This window comes from Triticum urartu, chromosome 6A (assembly GCF_056163025.1).
Source record: "Triticum urartu cultivar PI428250 chromosome 6A, HENAU_Tu73, whole genome shotgun sequence".
Classification (NCBI taxonomy): Eukaryota; Viridiplantae; Streptophyta; class Magnoliopsida; order Poales; family Poaceae; genus Triticum; species Triticum urartu.
Window position 1 is genome coordinate 36603150 of NC_141878.1, and position 12006 is coordinate 36615155.

The following is a 12006-nucleotide window of genomic DNA, read 5'->3' on the forward strand; positions in this document are numbered from 1 at the left end:
TTATTCTTATGCATCTACAGATGCAGGTGCCATCTAGATAGTTTCAGTCAACATTTTTAAAAATGGAACCATACAAACTGAGCCAAATAATGGGGCTTATTCATATGGATGTATGTACAGATGCAAGTGCCATCCAGATTTGGGGGTGGATGGGAAGGGGGCGAGGGGGAGAGGAAACTCACCATGTCCATGTTGGAGTGTCGCGTCGAGGAGGAGGCGAATCCAAGCGGGTGAGGATGACCTGTACATCACCGGATGGGTGGACGGGGTTCAGGGGCGGGGGTGTCTTTGCTGTACCGGCGCGCGCCTCTTGGAGATAGAGGACGAGAAGAGCACCGACGCTCGCCGCCGCCATCTTCAAGCGGGACTAGGCCGTCACGCCCGTGCTCATCTCGAGCAAGCCGATGCAGGGTGCGCTATGTCAGCACATCCTGCGGGAGGAGGCCTTTGCGACGTCCTATGCCAGGAGCACCATCCAGCAGGTGGTAGGCGACGGAGAGGATCTGCCGGAGCCGTACCATCACCGAAACCCTAGCCATTGGGAGGTATTGCAAGCGAGCGTTGGTGGCTGGCAGCGTTGAATCTAGCCGAAGGGGAGGAAGCAGCGGAGCGAGGGGAAGATGCGGGTGTGCTGCGCGCCTGCAATAGCCGCCAGAAATCGCCGGAATCGGGCGGCGGCGGCGAGGAATTGCGTGGGGAAGAGTGGCTAGAGATAGAGGAGTTGGGCTGCGCGGAGGGAGGGAGGAGGGGGCTGAGGAGGAATGCTAGGGTTAGCGTTTTATACGGGAACACTCAGGCGGGCTTCAGTGGGCTTGAGCGGGCTTGCGGGGCTATGACAGTTTTCACGAACGTCATGGGGAATCCGTCATGGATTAACGGATTTCTTGTAGTGTATATTCATGGCCCATGCAAAAGCAAGCTCAACCCCAAAGTTCAAAGGCAAGAAAATCCATCTAAAGCCTGGGAAGTACATTCTCCGTGGTAAGAGCTACATTACTCTTCTCATTCCAACAACTCTCACAACAACTGCTACATCGTATAACTTTGTATAATTTAACATAGGTGAGCCTGGCATCCATCACTTAGATGAGTTTAGTCGCCACATTGTGTGGGGCAACACAGTTAAGCTCTACAATCATAATGTTCTTAGAATGCGAAAGATCATCCACAGCACCACCACGCCTGATCGCTACTATGTGTGCCACATGACAGAAACATTGGCAATAGACGGCAAAAGAACGATAATCCTTTGCAATTGCTCTGTTCTGTTTGATACAATGGCATGGTATAAAATGATATACTAACTAACATTTACTATTATTTTCGGTACTTTGTGGTTCCCTTTTCTAAGGGTTCCGTTTTCCCACACATGGATGCTGACAATGGTGAACTGCCAATCACTACTGGAGATGGAACTACTGCTGTCACTGCCCGCTTTATCAAGGGTGTTGACAAAAGGGCCACCATCACTAGACGCTGGAGCGACTTCCTCGGTCGGGCACAACATGAACAAAGGGCAATCATATGCTTTCGCCTTTAAATGCACTTCGAAGGGACTGCGTCTGATCGTCTACTCAATATAAGCAAGTTCCAATAGCCCCTTGTTATATAACTTAGCATTAGTATTGATGCCTACCAAGACTTCTATGTTTATCATCCTTTTGGATCTTATGCAATCACCTAAGACCATCATATGCGTTTAACTATCATACCTTAGACTGTTGTGTGGTATGCTTTCCAAACAGCCGTGATGAAAGAAATATATGCTTTCGCCTTGAAGTGCACGTAGAAAGGCCTCTGCATGATTACCTATCCAATCTAAGCAGATCTAGTTTATGTAAAACATGTAACATCAGCAACCATCTATCTATTATCAATCCGTACTTATTTTCATATGTTTTATTTTGTGTTTACATATTTTAATGCACACTCTTCCAATACCTTGCTTGCACTCCCCTTTGCGCCATCGGCGCAACGGGTCATCTAGTACATCTTAACAGGTCACACACACACGTATGTATGTATATATATATATATATATATATATATATATATATATATATATATCTGTGTGTGTGTACTAGAAGAACGCCGGTGCGCTGCAACCGGGCCACATTACTTTAAGAGTTCAATATTAATATTTTTATACATATCAAGTGATATTGGCGACCTTTTTTACCATCAAATCCTCGCACACACACGTTAGTGCATAACAATATGAATTATGTGTATTATATTTGCCACCACAGCTGAGGGAATTAATTTCATGTAAATCGGTCAGTCACATCTCCTAGAATATGCGAAGGAGGTGGCCCGAGTCGGCGTCAGCGCCGTCCGGCGTGGGCCACGGGCCCGCTTCCAAGTGCGTCTACGCGTTGGCCACCCACACCGGGTCCTTCAAGTGTCGTTTCCACCGCACCAACTCCCAGGGCCACGGCCAGGGCCCGGGAAGCCGCCCTTCTTCGCCCCTTCACCGGCCACGGCAAATGCGTTGCCGCGGCACCCGGCCTTGCCGTCCTCGTCCTCCGGCACCGTCGTGACCCAATGACGTGGCCTCAAGAATCATGAACGTTTGACAACGGAGAGGGAAGGGAAGATCATATGCATGTCATAAGAAAGGGAGTTTATTTACTACTCCTCGATGTATTGTTTCCTTTGTTCGGAGATTGATTACCATCCGTGAGTTAAGGTAAGGTTAATGTGATTGAGCGATTTTTCTGAAAATCAAATATTTGTTTTCTAATTAATGTGATTGAGTGATTTAAGGTAAGGTTAATTAATTTGGATTTGATCTTTAGAGATTGTTCGTGATTGATTCTACATTACTAAATAACTTACTCCAGTATGAAAAGTTCTGATCTGTTCAGATTTATTTCATTGTGGGAGAGGGTGACACGAAAATAAACCGATGAAGTGGAGGGAGGGGACGAAAAAAATCTACGAAAAAAACCAGCGAAGGTGGGAGGAGGTACCAAAAAAAACCATGGGAGATGGGACAAAAACACCTGAAAGCGAGACTACCAACTACTTCATTAGGAGTAGAGATATATGTTTGTGCTTTCGGCTGTAAGGGGGTGAGGTGGTACTATTGAATAAGAAAAGTAAACGTACCAATTACACATGCATTGATATGGCTTAGTTGGTAGGTGTGTATGATATGGCTTAGTTCAATTCTTGACGCAAGTAAATTCATTTTTTTGCCAAAATATCCCACAAGGCCCACCTTGGCCCATGCGGGGATGCACAAAATAAGCTATGTGCGGCACATGCGGGGAATTTTGGTTACGCATGGCCCATACATATAGTGATCCAGCCGTACGTGACCAAATAAAATGGACGGACGGACGGACGAAGACAGACAAAAATTAGGGACTAACCAATTAATACCACCTTGTGTATATGTTTTATATTTAAATTGAAAGCATAAATTTTCATGAAAAGAAATGTATTGTGACGGTGAACCCCACAAAGTCAGTCCGTGCTTTATTATTAGGGAAAGATATACTAATTAGAGGCACCTTTGGAGCGTATACGTTAATTCACGTCATTAAGATTAATATTGCCGTTCGATATTAAATTTAATGGTTAAGATATGCTAGAAGACTATGCCTTATTATAGAAGAAAACAACATGTATGTAGGGATGAAATCCACACGTACAAAAAAAAACTCACGTAAAGAAAAATCAATTCTCACCACATAGATGAAACTCATTAAACTTGCACATTCAGAAAAAGTCCTAAGCTCCCACGTCCATGAAAGATTAGACATGCACATAAAAAAAGAGTCCAAAATGCCCACGCCCAGTTTCCCAGAAAAAGTACGTGCCAACTCCTTGCAAAAAAGGACACGTGGCTACAAAACTAAAAAAATATGAATATAATCATCTTAATCTCTCCTTAATAATAATAAAGCATCAATTGACTTTGTCGGGTTCACCGTCACAATACACTTCTTCCGGTAAGTTTACACTTCCACTTTGAATTTTAAAACATATAGGCGAGATAGTAATAAAAAACTGTTCATTGGTCGAGTACGTCAATTAATATACGGTTTTGATAATTTACATGCGGATGAAAACAATTCGCCTTCATTCGTTTCCTGTGCCGTACGATCTGTCCGCTGAGATCCGTGTGTTTCTTTGTTTTTTTGTCTGGTTTCTCTTATCGGGCCCGTTAGTTGACCGTCTAATTTCCACTTGCAACACCCGCGTCGCTCCTCCTCGTTTCCCCTTTGTCATTTCGTACATGCAATCTCGGAACAGAGTCGAGGGAGAGAGATGGCCATGGCGATTTGGAGCTCCGCCTCGCCGCTCGATCCCATTGTTTTGGTGGTGACTCGTCCGCGCCCTGCCTTGTGCAGCCCCGCTTCCTTCGCCCCCCCTTCTGTGTCTGCCGGCGGGGGCTGCGGCATCTCTCGGTCCCGCACCCACCAGTCCCCATTTCCGCCACCGATTCTGTTCGTCGGATTCTGTATTTCACCCTCGTTTTTGTTTTGTTCCTGTGATCTGTTTAGGTAGTGCATATGGGTTTGTCAGTCAGATCTGTTGCTGTGGTCCATCCCCGCACCTATTTTTTATGTAGATGTGTGAGGCTGCCCCGTTTACGAGATGGGCATTTTAATTGCTCTGCTATGCGCGTTAGCTGGGTTAGCTGGGATGCGCCTCGTTGGATCTGCTATGTGCAGTTGTTAATTCTATAATTGGTTTGTTGTTCAAGTTTGGCTGGTTGTTAATCATAGGCTGGCTTGTTTAGTTGTAGCAGTATACTGTATTGACAGAATTCAAACTTACTGGGTGTATTTGTCCCCCTGATCTCTGGTGTTATGAACTTATAATCCCCTAGACCGTTTTCTGTAACTGTTATTCCTTGTTGGTTTTATAGTGTAATTTCCCAGTTGATTTACTGCCATTGACAGTGTACTTCCTATTTGGATGTACAGTGATTTACTGTGTAGTCCATAGTGGATATTCAGTGTAACTAAGCGTATTTTACAGTGTAATTTTCTAGTGGTTAGATAGTAGATTTTACAGCGTAAACCCCGGTTGTTTTACACTGTAATTCCCAGTGGGTTCATAGTGGATTTTCAGTCTAACTAAGTGTATTTACAGTGTAATTTTCTAGTGGATAGATAGTAGATTTTACAGCGTAATCCCCGGTTGTTTTACACTGTAATTCTCAGTGGGTTGCAGTGTAATTCCTTTTTTGGATTTACAGTGTATTTCTACCTTAGATTTACAGTGTATTTGTGAGTTGATTTATAGTGGATTATAGTGTTTTTTGTGAGTGGATTTACAGTGCTTGGATTTACAGTGTATTTGCGAGTGGATTTACAGTGTAACTGCGGGTGAATTTACAGTGTAATTGTCTTGGATTTACTGTGGATTTGCGAGTGGATTTACAGTGTAATTGCTAGTTGATTTACAGTGTAATTCATATTAGACTTTCACTGTATTTACAGTGTAATTATCAATGAATGTTTAAAAAAAATCTTAGTGGCCTTGCAATGTTTTTCCAATTTATAGCCCATGCCCTTTCTCTTTTTTGTATCCTAGTTTTTGCATCCTTGAGTGTGTAGCTTGATATACGATTCTTCCCCATTTCTCAGTGGAAATCCTCTTAGATGGATTTAGAACTCATAGTGGATGTGCATTATAACCATTCAAATCTTCTTTAGCTGGCTAGTGGTTTTTTATAGTGGTTTTGTAGTGCACTAACAGAGATGTAGACTGTAAATAAGTAGCACTGCTGTATGGTGTTCTTTATGTACTGTTATTTTTTCATCTTGGCATCATTTATCTTTATGTACTTCTTTCATTTGCAGCTAACAACAAAATAAAAGCACTGGAAATTTGGTAGCAGCAAAATAAGTAGCACCAATGCTTTCTCTCAAATTAAGACTCAATCGTTTCTCATTGACTTTACTCTCATCTTGTAGAGTACTTCATTTCCTCTTTGAATGCTTCATCTCTTTAACTTTCTCTTCTCTGTTTTTCCTTTGCTTTCTTTCTCTAGTATATGCTGTTCTTCCTTTTGCAGGCTTCTCATGGTCCCCATTTGTAGGCTTTCCGTGGTCTTGTTTCTGCTATTTCTTCCTTCTTTTTCCTGTTGTTCCTCTGATTGTTTCCATGCATGATCTTAGATTTAGTTTCATTTCATTTCTGAAACCTAGTGAACATTCATAGGATTTACAGTGTAATTACAGTCCTATTACAGTGTAAACTCAGGGGTAATTACATTGTAATCACAGTGCATTTTCGAGCGTAACTACAGTTCAATTACAACATTTACACTGTAATTTCAGGGTCAATTACACTATAATTTTCAGGGCAATCACAGTCCTAATTTTTACTGTAATTAAAGTGTAATTTCTGTGGTAGTTACAATGTAGGAGTATTTTTTCAGGGGTAATCACTCCGTAAATCACTGGGAATTTTAGTGTAATTTCAGGTACACCACATAGCCAATTACAGTGTAATTCAGGGGTAGTTACACTGTAATTTAACTGTATTTATGCTGTAATTACACTATAAGTTCAGGGAATTTCTAGTGCAATCTCAGTGCAATTTTACACTGATCTTTCAATGTAATTACATTGTATACCGTGTATATTGAGGGAAGAGCGGGTGGACAAGGACAGTGACAATCGGAGGACAGGAAAGAAGCAGAGGACATATGACAACTGTCATACTCTGGATGGCTGAAAATATGAGTGAAAGCCAATTGAATTTAAGTCAGATGTAAAATAGACAGTCCCTTAATATAAGTCGCTTTTTTTAGTCCCTCCGGCTCGCTCAACTGGGCCGTGTTGATCGTTCCTGTCAACCGCGTGATGACTGAACTGGGCTTGGTCAAAAAGAAAAAAAAACGATGCAAAAAATACTTCACTTGAGCTTCAAACCCACGACCAAGGCCCTCCGTCCCGAAGGACGACGCCAACTCAGCTGCTCTATTTTGTTCTGCCAAACTGTGTCCATGTAGATATAATAGTCCCACATCGCTTCTTTGCACTCTATCTTATCGACTTTTATACATCGGCGGACTTGTCGTAGCATAAGTTAATAAACAGAAGATGGAAACCGAACGAAAGAATTAACCCCAAAAGTGGGAAGAGGGAGCAAGGAATAAAGAACGAACGCTGGATGAATTTGGCCTGAAGCAACCATGCTTACGCTTTTTTTTTCAACCAGTCATTGCCCATTTTCATTAATTTCTTAAATAAAACACATCAACCGTCCTTGCAGAAAGAACAAGGCAGCTTCACAGCTGGAAATCAAGAGTGCGGTGTTCAGTTTTACGGGGAAGCATCCTCAGAAATCTAGCAAATCATTCGCATGATTCTCTCACATACACTACAGATCCTTCGGATCGCCACATCACAGCTGGACTTCATTGCTTAGAGTGTCTAATTAAGGGTTTGTTCGTTTAATCCTCTCCCCAAGAGGATTGGAGGGGATTGGCAAGGATTGGTTCGTATTTTGACTTATAAGAGGTTTAAGTCCCCCTCAAACCCTTCAATCCACTCGGATTCACACGCAACCGAACAAGGCCTAAACGGGATCCGTATCCTAATTATTAAGCAGCAAATGATAGTGTGCGCGAAACATGCAGGCAATGTCAACGAGGACAGACTGTGATGATATTGTTTGAAAACTCAGCTATTGTCCGTAGTGTTTGGCATGTGACAGATAGATCCTGTTGATTGTCTAACGAAAGCCAACGGTGATGTCAAACTAGACTACTTAAACATAGTCAGTAAGACAAAAATGGGAAAAATATTTATATATGACTACCGAGAACACGACATCCATTGTATCTCGATTAAGCATATTCAAATATTATTCCTGTCGTGATATTGACAACATTATTAGTTTGTACTTGAATGAATAGTCAAGGAACTTTTGAGTGTTCCAAGTTAAACATCCAAATTTGTGTCGCATTTCAGTATGGGAGGCGCGTATGACTCTCAAGTTTTACCGAATTTGAGTAATATGGGTCAACTATTTGCAAAAATAAAATAAAAACGTGTTATCTAGCATATGTTTTTACCGTGTATCATCATTGACGACGGTGGCAAAAATGAAAAGTGGCAACATTAACGAGTCACTGAAAACATGCGAAGACGTTCTCCTTCTGGTGCAATGCACGACACATTAAATGATGCATACAAAGGTTAAAGGGAGCCTTCTTTTGAGAAACAAAGACAAACACAGGCTCACAAACACGTACATACACTAACACCTAGAGAGACTGAGCCGACATGTCTTGAGACCGATGAACACACCACAAGTGTCTCGCTTCGACGCGAACGTCACCGTGCACTGAAATAATATTTCGCCTTTGTGAGACATGAAAGCGTCAAAGCTAGGTTTTAATTCTTGCTCTATTGGGTATCACCGCCCTCCAAACCATCCAATTAGAGATTGGTTCTCAGGGTTAAAGCGAAACTGACCAATCCATTTATTTGATATGAAAAAAATGAACCCTTCCAAACCAAGCAAACAACTATCTCTAAGAAATCCAACATAGTAACAATGTTTTGCATTCAAATGTTTTGAAAATTCTAAAAAAAACTTTTGGATTAGTTTTTAAACTCTCGATTAGTATATAACATTCCAATGTTTGTATGTCGCACTAAAAATAAATACACCACTCTTTCACCCGGTGATAGTGCTAAGCTAATGGAGTGCCATCAAAGGACACCACTGACTATCTTAACTCTATTCCATGATGCGGACACCAATAATCATTTTTATTTACCAACACGAAGGCGTGTTTTTTTTAAGATAGTGAGTGTTTCTAAATGTTCTTGGTTTCAAAAAATATATTCATGTTTTAAATATGTTTAAACTTTTTAAGAAATGCTGAAAATTCCCAAAAAAATGGTTCCAATTAAAAACCAGTTATAATTGTTCACAAAATCATTAAAAAAATCAAGAAATCGCTTGTTTATATAATGTTCGACTTCAAAACATATTCCAATTCTAATAAGAAATTAAAAAATAGTCGATTTCTTAAAAAATAAAGAAATATTTGTGTTGTTTTTCAAAAAGCAAAATATATAATCGATTCACATACTATTCCATGCACAACTATTCTTCCAACAGATGTAGGAAGTTAGGTTGGTTCTTCATGTCCACACTTCAAGCTCCGAACAAAAATTAGAGTTTAACATTATTACTCTGGTTTATCAGCCTTGGATATAAGAAATGGCACATGAAGCGCACTTTTATTTGCCCGTTGCAACGCACGGGCATTTGTACTAGTAAATATCAATTGAAGGAATATCATTCTGCAAAGGCAGATTCTTGAAAAGGATTGTTTCACAAGTGCATCCATTAATTTTAAAGTTTACTATCTAATATGATGCTAGATAGATAAAGCCTCAATTAAGTATAACATTGTGTTTGTTGGTTAAGTTAGGAGCACTTACTAATGTACTAAAAGAGAAATATATATTATATATGGTTTGAGTAGCATTGTAGTAGTGGTGCATATACATACGCGCACAACAACAAAGTAATATAACTATATATCGAAATAATTCATACTCGCTTTCTCCCTTAGTAGGTGGTGTCAAATTCTTGCTACTATGACATGAAGGCTTCATTCAGAATAGTGATGATACTTTGCGCAACATAAATGGGAAAGTAGAGGCACTCTTCCATACAATGAAGTTTATAATATATGTGTTTATATTGTACTATAATTATTTGAATAACTTAGCATATGTTCAGATGTATGATATCTGTAATTTAAGCGCTTGAATTTTACATATAAATATAATTTTATTAATAAATATGTACCCATATAATAGCTAGGCCGTGTAGTTGCACGGGTAGATGACTAGTGATTACAATCTTGTTTGTGAGCAAGTCAAGCTTATCTAGTTTACACGTAACAACTTGTAGAACATTACAGAATATATGCTTGCTAATAACTTCTAGAACACTACAACACCTCTAGAACACTACAACACTACGCGCACAACAACAAAGTTACATTACTAGTCTTATCTATCTTAAGAGACCACACAAGATTACAAACTAAGTACCGTGACAGCCATGCTTATCTAGTTTATGCGTAACAATTTGCAGAAAATTACAAACTTAGTTTCAGAAAAATAGGCAATCTAGATTACTGTTTGATCTGTAAAGTAAATAAGATGAGTCATGCGTGTTGTCACACCTTTTTGGTGGTGGAATGATAGTGCAACAACAAGGAACTTTAATGACCAGTCCAAGAATACACTTGTAAGTAGTGCCACCAAACAGAACATACCAAATTATGATTTTGAGAAGCATCCAAGCACTTTCCACACTAGCAAATGCCAATTGTGAAAGAGATCATTCCATGGCAGCTATAAATAGCCCCGTAGCATGACGATCATCCTTCCTCATCCATCATTCTCATAAATAGAGCGCATCATTTAAGCCAAGCAAGCTGTGGTCAATACAAATCCACCAAGAAGACCTTTCTCATCCTTTCCCTCCTTGCTATCGTGGAGACCACCGCCACAACTGCAGTTAGAGTTCCAGTGCCACAATTGCAGCCACAAAATCCATCTCAACAACAGCCACAAGAGCAAGTTCCATTGGTACAACAACAAAAATTTCTAGGGCAGCAACAACAATTTCCACCACAACACCCAGATCCACAGCCGCAACCATTTCCATCACAACAACCATATCTGCAGCTGCAACCATTTCCGCAGCCGCAACTACCATATTCGCAGCCGCAACCATTTCGACCACAACAACCTTATCCACAACCGCAACCACAGTATTCGCAACCACAACAACCAATTTCGCAGCAACAATAACAACAACAACAACAACAACAAATCCTTCAACAAATTTTGCAACAACAACTGATTCCATGCATGGATGTTGTATTGCAGCAACACAACATAGCGCATGGAAGATCACAAGTTTTGCAACAAAGTACTTACCAGCTGTTGCAAGAATTGTGTTGTCAGCACCTATGTCAGATCCCTGAGCAGTCGCAGTGCCAAGCCATCCACAATGTTGTCCATGCTATTATTCTGCATCAACAACATAAAACAACAACAACAACCACAACAACCATCGAGCAAGGTCTCCTTCCAACAGCCTCAGCAACAATATCCATCAGGCCAGGGCTCCTTCCGGCCATCTCAGCAAAACCCACAGGCCCAGGGCTCTGTCCAGCCTCAACAACTGCCCTAGTTCGAGGAAATAAGGAACCTAGTGCTACAGACGCTACCTGCAATGTGCAATGTCTACATCCCTCCATATTGCACCATCACGCCATTTGTCATCTTCGGTATTAACTGAGAAGAAAATAACTCTAGTACTAGATATACTAGTACACTTCCCGTGCGTTGCCACGGGCTTTTTCAAATTTGTACTGATTGCAAACACGATGCATGTGAAATTTGACATGTATAGAAAAGATAGACAGTAAAAAATGAAAAATAGTTGAAATCCACTCCACTTGCAATAATTTTGATAAAAATGCAATTAGCCGACTTGTACTATGAGATCTGATCCACAAAGTAGAAAAGTGGTACAAGAACATACACCCTCCACCCGCAAGTACTTGTCGGAGAAATGGATTATCCATTCTCCGAGAAGTATTTCTGGACAGAGAGAGTACAACTATTTGTCGTGCACTTTACTTTAATTGATGGATATCACTTGCATGCCTTTTTATGCTTAAGACCAATAGTCTCACAAAGCATGTCCATTGTTATTGTTCAATAATTGAAGACCACACTTGGGAGGATTTTGTTCCCTCAAAACAAATGTTCGAAGATACTACAACCAGAAACTTGATTGCATTATGAACTTGCCTGGAAAATTATTACATATGAAATTAGGCACTTGGAGGTTACCATTTAGGAACCACCGCAAAAAATATTTCAACCCTTTCCCATCTACTATTCATATCTCAAATGATTTAGGACAGTCCGCATCTACTTTTCCTGGCTCAAATGGATTGAGGTCCGTCCAGCTGCACTCAACTTT

The 12006-nt window shown here is 40.6% G+C and overlaps 1 pseudogene; it reads left to right on the forward strand.

Moving 5' to 3' along the window:
* The first annotated feature begins 404 nt into the window (after window positions 1-404).
* Window positions 405-11698, forward strand: LOC147963600 (alpha/beta-gliadin-like; annotated as a pseudogene).
* Window positions 11699-12006: the final 308 nt, after the last annotated feature.